The sequence below is a fragment of the Harmonia axyridis genome, chromosome 3 (genome assembly GCF_914767665.1).
Source record: "Harmonia axyridis chromosome 3, icHarAxyr1.1, whole genome shotgun sequence".
Classification (NCBI taxonomy): domain Eukaryota; kingdom Metazoa; phylum Arthropoda; class Insecta; order Coleoptera; family Coccinellidae; genus Harmonia; species Harmonia axyridis.
The window spans coordinates 22,701,675-22,718,109 of record NC_059503.1 but is presented as its reverse complement, the minus strand read 5'-3'; the positions used below and the strand labels follow the sequence as shown (position 1 = coordinate 22,718,109).

Below are 16,435 nucleotides of genomic sequence, written 5' to 3'. Positions count from 1 at the left end.
ATTAAGGGAGGTTTGGAATGTTCGCTCACAAAAATAGGATTAGATAATAGAAAATAATTCTTGGGTTAAACATTCTTTGATCTTGAAAAGTATGCCTGCATACCTGATTTCATCGAACGCATGCACTCTTGCAATATTTTTTCTAAGACATTTATTACTTGAACGATGAGTTTGTTGAGTTAAATGTCTTTCTCGTGAACCATACTGGTAATCCATTATCTTTTCAAATAAAAATGATGAAGAGTGTAATCTATATAGAGAAATTTCGGTCTGTTTTTTACCTCGTTTGGGTATCATGATGATCTTTTGTAATTTGAGGTTCATACCAGTATCCGGTTCGCAGAACTGCATTGTGATGTAATCGAATTGATAGTGTTTTTTCCGATTCGAGTAGATTTATTATTTGTATAATTTCTATTCACACGAATCGTGTAATAGTAGATGTTACTGATTTGGGTTGAGAAAGAGTATCGTCTGTTTCTTGATCTATAATTTCGTCAAAAGTTTGGAAAACGGAAAAAATAAGTTCCACAACTATTATAGATAGATATATTATAGAACACATTTTGATTTTACCACCTAGCTGCTTATATTCAATAAATTCAATTATTTCACATACAGAATGATATATTTAATATAAGGTAAAGAGATATTCATTTTGCCCTCGATTTATAATTTTTTTTACTAATTGATAACATTCAAACTCCACTGCTTTTTTCTCGCCCACATTCTATTGCCGAAAACTCTAGTTCAAGAAATAATCCCTTCAAACGTAGCGCTTCTAATTTCATTGAGTGTATAAATTTCGTTCTAAAACGGCCGTGAATTGAAAACAACTGAATGTAGGTGGATAGCAGAGTATCATCATTATCCGTTCCAGATTAATCCGGGTAACGAATCGATAAACTCTCGAATGAATGCCAAACATTACATCCATAAAAACACGAGATCTCTCTCCCGACCCGAGATTGTGTTCTGGGTTCCGGCCAACTCCAGAATCGACATGAAGGTGTTAATTACGTTTATCGGATTCTCTCTCGTATAGGGTTTATAAATAAATGTGTTTTTGCTTGTGCCATATTTTGATAGGCGGCCTCCGAAGCAGAGATTGTTAAAATGAGATGCGTAAACAAAGGCAGTCCTCTCGTGAAGTTGTTTATGATAAAAATTCGAATTAAAACGTCTAGATTTTTAAACCATGAGTTAGATTAGATCTTTTATATCACGAATTATCGTGTGAAGAATTGTTTGTGGTTTCATTTTTTTTTGCAATTGTAAATTCAAAGATTTAGCCGAAGATTATTATTCATTAGCCATTAGAGACCGATTTGCGACAACTCGATCTTTGGCTGATAAGTGGTTAATAGAACAAGGCCATTCTGTAACTGTCCGAACGGAACGGTTTACCGCCGTATAAGGTCTTTTGGACTGCAGCAATATCGACCCCATTTTGTGTAACCTTTGACGGTTGAGCATCGCCGGCAACGATTAAAGTGGTGCAGAGAACGTCAACATTGGAATGTGGAATGGCATCAAGTCCTCTTTTCTGACGAATCTCGATTCTCCTTGGGTGCACATGATGGCCGAAGAAGGGTTAGACGACGTCGGGGAGAAAGACGTGAACCTTTGTTTGATGTTGAGCATCATATACACCGGACAGTAGGGGTTATGGTATGGGGTGCTATTTGTACATGCAAGTAGGTCACCTTTAGTCTTTATTCGTGTTAACATGACAGCGCTGCGTTACCTTCAAGAAATAGTGGAGCCATATGTTCTCCATTACCTTAAACGGCTCGAGAATTCAATATTTCAGCAAGATAATGCCCGACCTCGTGATGTAAGAGTCAGATTGAACTTTTTTGAAGCGACCCATTTGAATCTTTTGCCATGGCCGCCAAGATCCCCCGATCTTCCGCCCATAGAGCATGTTTGGGACATCATGGGTAGAAGGCTTTGAAATTTACCCCAGCCCCCACAGACTTTAGGGGCTCTGAGATATGAAGTACAGGTATCTTGGGATAGCATGCCTCAGAAAGAAATAGAACATCTTATTGCATCAATGCCGAGACGTGTTGGGGAGTGTATAGAAATTCGCGGTAGACAAACACATTATTCACAAATTTATTAAAAAAAATTGTAAACCATTCGTTTTTTTTCTCCAAATATCAATCATTTATTCCTTGCTATACTATCTATGTTTCACCAAAAAGAATTTAAAATTTAAACAGCTCCTTTTGGGTGTTGCAGTTTCTTTGTCAGTTAGTAACACTATATTTCACCTGTCTTGACCTTTAATAACATGCTTAATACGATAGCCAAAATGGCTTTTCATTCGAATCTCGCTTTCTTTTTGATACACCCTTTATTAGCATGAGTTTAGATGCAAAAATCGGTTATTGTCTATTTTTAGATCTGGCATTATAAATCATTAATATGTTTATCTGTTTTTAAAGCGATTGAGAGAAAGTCGTACATTATAATAACCAATTTTATTCATTATTGAGTTTTTCCAGTAGCAAAAACTCGTCAATAATGAACCCGTTCTTCTATTTTTACTATTCCATTTTAACTTATTAATTGAACATAATGATACATAACTCAATGATATTTCAAATTTGATAACGATCAACTCACAACTGATATCATGCTGTGTTTCTCTACTCTCCTCTGGTATTGACATAAGGACTCATAAGATTTAGGTTGAATTTCGCAATTTGAAATGTCGAACATTTATGCAATTCTACTGTTTAGTTTCATCTTCAATACTTCAATGTGGATTGATGACTGCTAGACAGCTCATAAAAATACCATTGTACTGTTAGGGATTCGCTTCTATCCGGTTATGGCAAATGAGTTCGGTGACCGCGTAGCATTTTGGCAAAGAAGTCTTGGAGGAATCCGAAATCGATTGTCGATAGTCGAATTCCTTCTGACTTCTTAATGTCATTGAATTTAACAGGTTTTCGGATGCAAATCGTCGTTTAGTGCATAATCAAAATGATGTATTGCTCGATTAAATCAGCAAATCACTATGCTCGGTAACTATAGAACGCTATTCTTCAGCGGATATGTAAAAAAAGCTTGGTGAGTCCTTGGTTACGTCTCTATTGAATGGTTTCAACGTTGCACCTTCTGCAACTTTAGTACGAAGGTAAAACCGTTTTTATTTTGTTTGATGCACATTCTATGCGGCTTTGTGATGAATTAATAATTAGGAACGACAAATAGAAGCTTTTTATGCGATATTTATATATTTTACAAAGAGACAAGTACCAACAAAAAATTATTGATTCAATATAATGAAATATCTCGAAAGAATAATGTGATGAATGAAATCATGATAATGTAGATAGGTTTTGGCTTCATTCGAATATATTACTATTTTAGATCATTATTTTCATTAATGAATTCCCTAACACTTTTACAAGGTCCATTATATTAGACTAAATGAAAATTCAAATCTAACAAGCTACATGTACTTCAGGTCTCAGATGCGCCAAAGTTCGTGGGGACTGGGATAAATTCCCAAGTCTTCTAACCATGATGTCACAAACATGCTCTATGGGCGAAGGATCGGAGGATCTGGGCGGCCATGGCAAAAGATTCACATGGATCGCTTCGAAATAGTTTAAACTAACTCTGGCAACATGAGATCGGATTTTATCTTGCTGAAATATTGGATTCTTGAGCCGGTTAAGGTAAGGGAGAACATATGGCTCCACTATTTCTTGAAGAGCTGTCATGTTACCAAAGGTGACCTACTTGTATGTGCAATAGCACCCCATACCATAACGCCTACTGTCCGGTGTATATGATGCTCAACATCAAACTGAGGTTCACGTCTTTCTCCCCGACGTCGTCTAATCCTTCTTCGGCCATCATGTGCACCCAAGCAGAATCGATATTCTTCAGAAAAGACGACCTGATGCCGTCCCACATTCCATTGTTGACGTTCTCTGCACCACTGTAATCGTTGCCGGAGATACTCAACCGTCAGAGGTAACACAAGATGGGGTCGATAATGCTGCAGTCCAAAAGACCTTATACGGCGGTAAACCGTTCGGTTCGGACAGTTACAGGATGGCCTTGTTCTCTTAACCACTCATCAGCCAAAGATCGAGTTGTCGCAAATCGGTCTCTAATGGTCATAAGTCTCAGACGACTATCTTGAACTTCATTTGTGCCCCTTCGACGTTTGGTGCCTACTCTTCTTCTATTTTCGGCTTTATAAAACCACGCTTGACAACATCTCATAACAGTAGTTGTATTTCTGTTCGTATGGTTAGTGATTTCTCGAAATGACAACCCCGCCTTCTGTAGACCAAAAATTTGACCTCTTTCATATTAATTTAGGAGGCGATAAATTCCGCGTACACGTGCTCTAGACATTTTTTACAAAAACTAAACATCGACTTTGGATCTCCTCGAACTGCTGGTTTGTTGTAAAATTTAAAAAACCTTCAAAAAACGACGACAATATTCAAGTAACAAAAATAGTTTACATGAAAAACGATTTTTCTCTACAAATTCAATTAATTACTTCTTGCTATAGTATCTATGTTTTACCAAAAAAAAAATTAAGACTCAAACAGCTCCTTCTGGGTGTTGCAGTTTCTTCGTCAGTTAGTAAATAAGTAGATATTATCAGAACTCTTCCAACAGCAAAAACAAGGAACGTCTGAAAAAATTATTTGTTGTGCGATGATAAATTAAATCGATTTCTTCTTCGCTTCATATCAGAATGAGGGGTTTTTCCCATTTACGGATGACTCTTTAACCTCATTTTAGATTTAGTGCATGCATTGCCAGTCAAATCGAATTAAAATGATGTTTATTAATAGAACAAGTTGAGAACACAAAGTTCGTAGAGCTTAATGACCTGGTATGTTCAGGATCGAATTGAGTTAGGACTACGTATTTCAGGAAATTCCGCAATGTTTAGGAGGTAGGTATGCAAATGACGGGTTATTTATCGATATTGCGGGTTTTAACCTTCGGTTCAATTAATCTGTTTCTCAATACATCTTCTCAATCGTAACACGAGTTAATGGTTGTTTCTAAACCTTTGAAGTGAATGAACGTATGGGGTCTCTTCAGAAAATAAAAGAACATTTCTGCAGTCGGTCGATCCAATGATTATGACTACATATTTATTAATCGAAGGTCAGAAGTTCGAGCCTCGTACCGGAAAGAAAATTTCTTTATATTTTGGGAGATGAATTAAAAGTGCTGTACCAGTACCTGAAATGGCGATGTGACTTGTCAGCTTAGACTTTCATCAAATCTCATTGGAATTAATCTTGGTCAAACGGAATTTTCAAGCAAAAACCCATTTCTCCTAATCTCAGTGGCAATCGAATAATCCTCTGGAGAATGTGAAAAAATATTTGAAAAATATAACATCAACGAGTTCCTGCGGCGAAAAATATCTCTGCACGTGAATGTATTTGATGTGAGCGGAATAATTGAACAAAGTTTTCTCAACTTCCTGTTATTAACTGTTTTCTTTCCAGATTTCGGAGAAGAATATTTTAAATTCAGGTCATTTTCCCTATACTTCAAATTTTGTCACTTGTACTCTACATATTGAGCAGCTTGGTTTCTATTGAATATATAGAATATGCAAATGACATAGTTCTAATACTCAGAGGTGAATTCGAGAACATCTCGTACAATTCTGAGGTCGTTCTCAGAATTATTGAGCAATGGTGATTGTCAGTGGTGTTGTATATTAACCCAAAGAAGACCATAGTAATCATATTTACTCGGAGAGGAAAACTGCTAATTATGAAATTCTTCTCTGTAAACGGATACATCAAAGAATGGAAGTCTGAAGTTATATATCTTGAAACAAACCTAGGCAGTAAGCTTTTGTGTAATAAGCTAGTAAAGCAGTAATGGCTTTGAAGGAGTGCGGAAGTCACGCTGGTAAAACTTGGGGATGTAACCTTGAATGCTGTTACGCTTATACTTCATGATTGTGCCAGCCAAAGTGAATTAAAATATCCCCGTGAAAATCCTCGACAAAGTACAAAGGCTATCCTGTATGTGCATCATTGGAGCTTTGAAAACGTTTCCAACTAGGGCATGAGGTTATTACAGATATCACCTCCACAGCTCATGAGGCCATTCTCAAAATATAATAACATAGGCGAGAAAGAGTTAGAAGTCGCAGAGCCTGGCTTCCTTTAACCGATTAAACATCAGCAGCGAATCTTGTTCTCGGCCAAATGATTGAAGAAGTATCAAAAAAACTCCATTACTATGTTAAGTATTGAAAAAGAATAAATTCGCCACCTACACTTTGGAGAGAATTACCATCAAATGGAACATAGATTGTTCAAAAACGACAACATAAGCTGACGTTGGAGTGTTTGTGACAAGTATTTAGTGCTCATCATCGTCTTTTAGGTAGAAATCGAAAGAAGTGTGGAAATTAATCTAGAAAAAAACTATCGGAAATGGGACATAATAATTCATTCTCATAGTCAAGAGAAAATGCATGCGATAGATATGGGACACGAACTGCACCTATAATAAATAATTTCTTAAGAAGGAATAAACCGAAAGAAAAACACATTGGTGATATCACCAAGGATATATCTCTTCAAAAAGTGCCTTCGAGACAGCAAGTAACAACATGCCACACCTCATTGATTTCATGTAGAGCACTGGCGTCTCATGAACCACCTCATGAGAATAGCTCATCAGAAACTGACAAGTGCAGATTCTGCGGGAACGAGGAAGTAACTATTGATCACCTGGTGACAGAATGCCCCGTCATTGCAAGCCAACGCGAAGAATGCTTTGGACGAGAAACTCGTGGGAGTGAGGACGTAACTTCCCTGAAGCCATCCCAGATACTGGAATCTGTTGGAACTCTTGAATTGGAAGATGAGTTGTGGATGATGCAGTGTCGAGAACAGCTCTTAAGGAGGCACAATAGACCTCAAGGTCTCGATGCAGTGTAGCTGCTTATACTATGAATCAATCAAACACTTTCACATGTAGTTCAGATATAAATTTAGTAAATCGAGTAGGTCTAATTCATAGAGTAATAGACGTTTGGAATTGATATTTTTCCTAATTGTCGAATTTGTAACAAACAGAATATTTATTATTTTCTGTATCTACCGTTGAAATCCAAGGTTTGGCAACATTTTGCTCTCCTAGTGTCATCGGTTGTTTCACGTCGTTTGGCGCGTTTGAAGTTTGTTTTCTGACATTCTGATAGATTTAGGTATTTATTTCAATATATTTTGAGTTAATATGAAACGTTGATTCACTACGGGACATGAGAAGTGTGTTCTTTGTGGAGAAACTCGCGTATTGAGTGGAATATCGTATCACTGATATGTTTTCATTTCCGCGCGCTTCATGTTAAATTTGATAGTTCATGTTGGAGACAAAATTTGCTCATTGAAAATTATATATACTCCCTCTATCTATGTTTATTACTCTGAGTTCTAACTCGACTCAGTGATTAGTGAGTTAAGATTGTTCTCATATGCGGTACTAAATCAGTGTAGACTCTGAACTATCAAATAATCAGCTGAATATATCTGTAAAAACCCCAAGTGTTCCTTTTCTTATTGCCTTCACTCATTTTTTTACGTGTCAAATGTCAAATAATCATTTTGAATTTCAGTAGAATATCAGAAATTCTCATCTAGATAAACAAACCGACAACAATAACCTAATAAATCACATGTCTTATATTCCTATACCCACTTTTGTGGTCTCCAAAGGCGCATAAAATGAGAACTCAAAAGCTTCTCGAATTTTTCATTCTAGAAATCTCAATATGCACTCTTTATGATTTTCTCTGTGAAATCATACACTCAGAGATAATCATATATTTTTTTCTATTATCCATATTCGATATACGTCCATGACAGTGGTTCATTGTCATTTCTGTATTCACAATATTTACAGTAATTATCTTATTTAGTAATATATAACTAAACAAATATAACAAATTTTCCTTCTTTTGAAGAAGTTTTCCAAAGAATTTTGCTTACTCATAATAAGATTGTGATATATAAGGTTGTTACATATAATGGATATTCCTTCTGGGGGGTATATATCCCCCTTATCCCCCCCTAGGATACGCCACTGTATCTAAACTGAACTGAATTTCTAAAGTTTACAGAAACACAAATTTACTCTTTGCTGGGCTTCATCGAGAGTTGAGATTTTATTAGGGGCAATAAATACCAAACAGGCGGTTCTTCAAATTGAATGGGTGTGTCAGGTACAAATCTACCAAAAATTTTCGGGTAGCTCCATCTAGCGGAATTGCAGTTTCAGCGCAAAGTAGTCTACAACCTTAAGGCTTTCTTATTGAATTTTGTAATATGATGACTGCAGTTGAATAGGACTAGAAAAAAGGATTATACGATGCATCTTTCTATAAATATGGAAACGAATATATCTAGGTATGTTTGTCCTTTATTCATTAAAAAATCATTCATAAGATCTCCGTGAAATTTCAGAAAGAAAATGAGTACACTCTTACAAAAGTTTCAGGCATGTCACTTTGTGTTTTTGTATTGAATAAGGTCACTTTGAAAAGTGCTAAATAAAAATGAATGCTTTGATAAATATAACATCATATAAATGTAATTTTATCATAACGAATTTCTATTTTCTTCTATTATCGTAGAAACGCGCGACAGTTACATAGTCCAGAATTTAATAAAATTCAATTAGGACTATTTCTGAACAGTCCTTGTACACAGGTCGCGCACCGGCTGCTGACATAATAATAATAAAGCGTGATCACTTCCTACATATACATCTGTGAGAACGTTCTCTCATATCAGCAATCGACGCAGACATAATAACTATCATAGTTTGCTATATAATTGAATAAATTACTTCGCGTCGTTGATATTCCTACGTTATTGAATTGCTAATCTGTTCCGAAATGGGACGATGTACTTGGTTACACTCTGACCAACGTTTTATAGGGTCTCTTCCGAGGAATTCCATGGACTGTTGATTTTCTATGGATCCTTTGTATTCGATGCCAAACCGTTCTGGATGATGGAGCCGATTTAGAATCAGGATTCGTTCCTAGTGGACGGATTCATATGAATGGAATATTTCGTGGGATCAAGGATTCGAAAATAACTAGCGGCATTTATTGTTTAGCTTTAAGACGTTAGGAATATTTCAAGTGTGACCAGTGTTCCGAAAATTCTTTTCTCTAATTCTGTGGTTATTCCGTTCATTCTTCCACATCTTGTAGAACAAAATCGTGCGAGAATATATCAGAAACGCACAGTTTTCATAGTTATATTTTATTATTCTATGTTGGTACTCCGAACTTTCCGCCACGGCTTTATCTGTCAATTCATCAATTTGCCTTGAAGAAATCAGTTCTGCCAAGCAACATTTTTCAATGCAAAAATCACTAAATTATATTTATGGAAATATTGCATTAATTTCAATGAAAATGCAATGAATTAGAGAAAATAATGTATAATACTCGTACAGAAGGCTCATTCTACCACTCGTTCATTCCAAAACTCGCCACTTCGTGGCTCGTTTTTGAATTTTGAACTCGTGGAAGAATATCAATGCCTTCTGCACTTGTATTATAAATAACTATTCATGTAGGTTTCAGGTGTAGAGTCAATTTAAATTTGTAGGTGGATCCAGTTTTTTTGTTGTCATTCCAAACGGTGAACTTTCATCGTACAATCGCTCTTGATACATTTACAGTTGTGTTTCGGAATGTGTGGAATCATTAACATTGCAAATTGTACCAGGGGCGCTGTTAGAACATGGAATGTTAAGACGGAATATCACCAGTTGACTGCTCTGTTCAAAACGAAATCATAGATTTTTCTTCTTACAACCAGTTTTTATGAGGTTTTCCCATGAATTTTTTGAATAATCTACATTGTAGTATCTCAATATCTTAAATTATATAGTATATGTAAGAAGCAGTGATGTATTTTCAAAATATTCGCGAACAAAAAAACCTACAAAAAATCATTACAAAAGACGTAAAACTATAATTTTGTGAAAAAAAATAATCGACCGTCGTACAGTACTGCACTCTACTTGTTTGCTTCGTAAAGAGAAAGAGTTCATCTATTCTGTATGAAAAGTCCTTAATAAATAAATAAAATCAATGAACAACTTCGTACACCCTACAAAGTTTGGTCATCGCAGGAGCGCTAGAGGGGACATGAATGGGTAGCTAATGTTTGACTGAAAATGCGGAAAGCCACGTGGTAGTAATCTCTCTCAAAGCACTGACTTATTTTCCTACTTTCCTATTTTCACTGTGATCATGCATCTGTTAAAAATATTTCAAGGGTCTTAGGAAGAATTATCGAGATACATATTATTTAAGAATTACCAGAAAACAGTCATTAAAGAGAGTCAAGCATCGACTGTCTTCAAAGGTTCTAAATGAAGTAATCATTTACCAGTGGATTTACGATCAATAAGGTCTACATTACATTACTAGTATAAATGAACTGAGGGTAATCGCTGACGAAGAAAGAATTTTCAACACTAAATCTTTGTATTGAGAAGTTTGGTTTCGGATAAATATATAAGGATGGTATGTTTCATTTTGAAAAATCATAGAAATCATAGAAACATTTCTCCTTATTCCTCATTCTCCATCTCAAAAACGAAAAACCAAATTTAAAAAATTTATAACTTTGAAAATATAGGGATTAGAGGTAAAAAAATATCTTAGCCATGTATATTATCAAGTTTGTGATTATGTATGTGTTCCCAAATCCTTATTTTGAATTCTATACGTTGAAAACCAACTCTTATCAAAAACGTTATTAGATACATGATACATATATGGAATGCTTACTATATCTATTTTTGTATGTTTATATCACGAGACTTGAATAGTCAGCGGCATTGCTGTTTTCTTCTTCGGCATTCATGGTACTAACATATTTATTCAACACTCAATATATCTCATCTGCTATGTTTACTTTATTTTTGATAGTTCTTCAATATTCTCTTTGGAACTTTTGAGGATTTTCATCACTCATGCCTGTTTAGAGCAATTGAATCTTTCCTAGCATTTCTCAACAATTATTATTATTATTATTATTATTCTGTATTAGGTAAATCATAAAATTTTCCCAGAATTTGCGGAGTTTTCCGAAACTGATATTTCACTTATCTACAAACATTTTCCATTTGAATAATCAAAGAAAAAGTGACAACTTCCAACATTTTCCGAGCTGTATGTAACATATTATCTTATGGAGGATATAAGTTTAATTCATTAATTAATGATTTTGGGTTGTTTTTTTTTGTTATTGGGTATTTGAGTGAAAACTTAGAGATCCAAAGTCTTCAATATCATTCCAATTCAGTTTATAATATGGCCAGTATTAAAAAGGCCACCTAAAAACTAAACGCAACTTAATTATATAAGATTATGTGTTTTTGATGGTTAGGACCGGGTTTTCTTGAGTGAATTGTTAGATACTCAAAGGTATTATTCCCTAGATTCTATTAGTTCAATTTTCTTATCTGCATTTTTGTCGCTGTTTTATTAGTGTGATTATTCAACATAGAGTAGTCGAAAATTTAAAAAAAAATCATCCCGAAAGGTCCCCCATTTTCGCTATCCTTGAGAGCAATAATAATTATCTAGAATACCTTCTATAGTTAGTCAAATTTAGCATGGAGTTGTTTTTCCTACCGACTTCCGTAGCGTAATTTCGATGCTATTATATCGCTATTGTAGAATGCATCGAGACTCCTCTTGCCACCACTGAGATCTATTTTTAGAAATGTGTATCCTTGATGTACCTACACTACGTTGATCATATATTTCATGGCTGCATAGAGGATAACGATTTAGGATGATGTCAGATTGCCCGCTGAACATCGTGGGATGAAACTGGCGATCCCAATTATTTTCAGATATCTCGATCGTCAGTAATAAACGCTTCATTTAGGCCATTATGTTATTTTTCCAATTCGGTGGACGATTTGAATGAGCGTTTTGTACATAACGGATATAGTTATTGCGGTTAATATAACGTTTTTATTGCAATTTCTGACGGATCTCTTTTTTTTTGTGGTGGTCTTCTATTATTTCGTTACAATGCTATTTCTGTCTATTCTGTCTCTTTCAGAGTTTGAAGGTGAACTTGAAAAACGTTCGAAACTGCGCTGTTAGACAATGTAATTCACAAATCATTAATATCCTGTTTTATTGATAGTAAATGAAAAGAAAGTATATAAATCCTAGAAGCTTGAAATTTCAAGCGAGATTGGGTATGGTTGGCCGTAAAAAACAGTATATTAGGAGGTCTCTTTTAAGAGGGATTACCACCACGTGGCTTTCCGCTTGTAAGTCAAACTTTGTCACCCATTCATTTCGCCTCTGGCGGTCCTGTGATGACGAAACTTTGTACGGTGTACGAAAATATATCAGTGCTTTTTACAATTATCATTAATTCTTTCGCAAAAAAGGAAAAGTTACCATTTTTTTTTCACTGGCAAATTGAAAATATTGACTTTTCACAATGTAATTATTGTTTGAAGAAATTATGTGTAAACCCCATAAACATCGGTTGTTGTAAGAGGAGAAAATCTATAATTTCGTTTCGAACTGAGCAGTAACGTAGTGGTTCTCCCTCTTAAGCTGACTTTAAGCGTGGTCGGAGATACACCAATGATGTTGAACGCTCTGGTCACCCGAATTCGACAGTTGTCTAAGAAAGCATAGATAAGTCCATAAAATGGTTTTGAGCGATTACAAACTGCAGTTGCGTAAGATAGTGCTTAAATATCAGGTGGCAGAGTTATGGCATCCGTACTTTGGGATGTACATGGTATAGTGTTCATGGACTATCTTGACAAGAATGAAACCATCATTCTGGAATATTACATAACGTAGTTGTATCGATTGAGCGCAAAAAATGAGAGTCTTCAAATGCAAAAGAAAAAATCTTATTTCACCAAGACAATGCTCCTTATCACAAATTGATGAAAATCATGGTTAAATTGAAGGAATTGCTCTTCCAACTGCGTGACCACCAAGTTTATTTTCCAGATCTGACACCCATTGATCAAAAGAATGCCCCGGAAAAGAAATACGGTTATTGTGAGTTTGAAGCCTTTTACGAAAGCAAAGAGGAATTTTTCGACAGAAAAGGTATTGAAATGTAAGAAGAACGTTGGAGTTGAAGTAGATGCATCACGCTTGAAGATGAGTATATTGACGAATAATGTTGAATCTTGAAGAAAAATGTGTTTCAACTGGGCAGGCGCGGAATTTATTGACTGATGTCATAAGTGTTACTTGTGTGTTATCTTGTAATTTGAACACTAAATGACTGAGGATATAATTCAGATGAGACTACCTTTTGCACGTCTTGCTGTACCTGTTTCCATGATAGAACCACTTTTTTGGGCCAAGGTCATTCGCTTATGGCGATATTCAACAGCGAGACAACGTGAAATGAGGACGGTGTGTGCCATGTGCCGAAAGCTACGTAATCTCCGATAAGCGAATTGGTCCGTAACCGCAAAATGATTAAATTGTACTCGCTGATGAATCATTTGTGGTTCGAACACAGTATTTATAACGACACAAAAATTTAAATGTTGAAATAACCGTATTTTTGTCCGAAACAGTTCTATTTGCATTATTTTCCCGTTTCGTCAACTTAGAGACTAAAGGTCAATAACTGTACATAGTTTTTGAAGTTGACCACATCGTTGTCCAAATAGCTAAATAACCCAAATAACTTTTCTCATGTGGAACTTTTAAATATCTTTGTGACTTAGTTTGAAACTGAATGATTAATCAATTCAATTGCCATTTTTCATGAACCGAAGGTCACTATTACTTCGTAGAATTAGTAGACCTTTCATTTTTGGAGATGTAATCACGTATTGGTCACCTTTTCCATAATTTCCGCTCGCAAAATGCATTTCAGACCATCCTGAACTATTTCGCTTCCATATATGTCTGTCTGTATGTGTTCGCTTTCCCTACTTCTTTTTCTATCAGACTTTAAGGTCTGTTTGTTTTGAAGGTTGCCTTAGTGGGGCGCGGATTTTTGGGAAATAGAATTTTAGCTATCTTCCCATCGTTTAGGTGGCCTTCCTGATGGTGTTCGACCCGCTGGTTTCCCGTCCGATGTAAGCCAATTGAAAAGTTCATGGTCTACCATAGTAAAACATTTTTTTGGGCAAAACTCGATTTTATTATTCAACATAATTGCCTTCGAGGGCGATACAGCGATTATAGCTATCTTTCAACTTTTCGGGGTACCATTTTTGTAATACGATTTGTCTTTCGCTTCAAAATAGGCCTCAGTTCCGGCGATTACTTCTTCATTGGCGCTAAATTTCTTTCCAGCGAGCATTCTTTTGAGGTCTGAGAACAGGAAAAAGTCGCTGGAGGCCAAATCTGGTGAATACGGTGGATACAGAAGCCCAATTCCTGCAATTTTGCCATTGTTTTCATTGATTTGTGACACGACGCAATGTCTTGATGAAACAGCACCTTTTTTTCTTCGAATTGGGCCGTTTTTTAACGATTTCATTCTTTTAAACGATCCAATATATAATAATCGCTGTTGATGGTCTGGCAGTTTTGGAGGTAATCAATGAATATTATACATCCAAAATTATTTTGTGAACATTTTAGGATTTTTTCGTCTGTGACAGCCTTTTTTGGGCGTCCACTGCGTTCGCCGTCTTCGATGCTCATTTCACCACGTTCAAACTTAGTATACCAATCAATGATGGTTGATTTTCCTGGTGCAGAGGCCAAGATTTTGCTTCAACTGTATTTTTCCCTTCAAAAAGCAATATTTTATCAGTCCGATGATATTTAAAATGGATTTGGGTATCAAATTTTAAGTTCAAAAAGAGCATCGATGAAATTAGTTTACTCCTCGGTTTACTCATGTACTTATAGATGTACCTACTTACCTATATAACATATATTGTTAGAGAAACAGACGTTGCTATCAGATGCGTGCGTTTTTAATTGATATCAGAAATTTACTTTGAATTACCGATCTCAGACAATGATTAGAGTCGTGTTTACACTCTTCTCTAGTCTACTTCATATTTAATGGTCCAATATCGATCTTTTCGAATCTTGTGTTCTTATCACCGTGGAATTATTTCTTCAGAAATTGTTATAGAATCACAAAACTTTCAAAGATCTTCCTTGAACGTTCAATTAGCTTTCACAGTTTCCGACGAAATTAACGAATAACGGGAACCAACTGACAGATTTATAAATCCGATTATCGTATTCGCGAATATTCCAGTCATGCTATGGAATTTCTGCAGAACGGTTCTCTCGAGGTTGATAATCAGAAACAATAAACGAAGAACGGCAACGGAGAAAGAAGCGCGAAGAGGCATCGCAACTAAGTTCGGCGAACCGAAACCAACACGCTAGAGGGCCGGCATCGATTTTAACGTGCCCAAATAAAGACGCGAGTGACGCGACCGACGGACTCGGGGACGCCCGCTCCGGTGCAGAATAACCGATACCTGCCCGCGGCCGCGACAACAATCGCTTCATCGGGGGTCCGTGCGCTTCCTGGGTCACGGGCGTCTTCACGCGTCCGTTCCGTCCCAAGAGTAATAAAATGAAAACAAATATCAGAAATGTAATAAAAACAGATAGAGGGAGCATACGTCATTTTCGGTAAGCGAATATTGTCCCCCAACGTTTGACAGATGGAGCGGAATCATGTCACATTTTAGAGTGACTATGTTTCCATAGTGGTGACATAGGAGATTCGATTTTTATTGTACACTTTTTGTCAGGTGTTAAAAATATCCGTTATAAAAGTATGAATGAATAATTTTGTGCAAAGAATAGTTACCTATTCTATTCTTCTTGGTGAAAAAATTGTGTTAATGTTGGGGTTGTTTTCAACGGACTAATATATTTTGAGAAAATTGAGAAATAAATTTTTCAATTAATCTCATCTATTTCAAACATCTTCCCATCAATATTTTGAACGTGTACCCTCCTAATAATTGATATCGTGCAACAGTTAATTCAAAACAACATCCACTCAATCGAACTCATAGACCATAATGTTACGTTCTGAATAAATAAAGACCAAAACATGAAATATAGCCTCATGATATCGATATAGAATTTAAAACAACCGCCAAAAATGATTGACAAAAGATGGCGCACTTCCCGTCTGATGCACAAATGACGGTGCTAATATTCAATCTATATGATTTTTAGTTAGTACCAACCTTCAAATCAAACGATACGTGTCAAAATTTGAGAGCAGTCCTACCATTAGTTCGTGAGATATTCGTTGTGAGTCTAGCTACTTTTGTTATTTGAAAAAAGGTGGAAAAAAAAGAATTTCGTGTGCTCATAAAATATGACTTTTTGAAAGGAAAAAAATACAGTTGAAGCAGAATCTTGGCT

General features: G+C 35.8%; 1 protein-coding gene across 2 annotated transcripts in view; it reads left to right on the top strand.

Moving 5' to 3' along the window:
- The window catches only part of LOC123676712, a 240,181-nt gene that overhangs the window by 72,783 nt on the left and 150,963 nt on the right, over nucleotides 1–16,435 (top strand). The gene's annotated exons all lie outside the window — the stretch shown is intronic.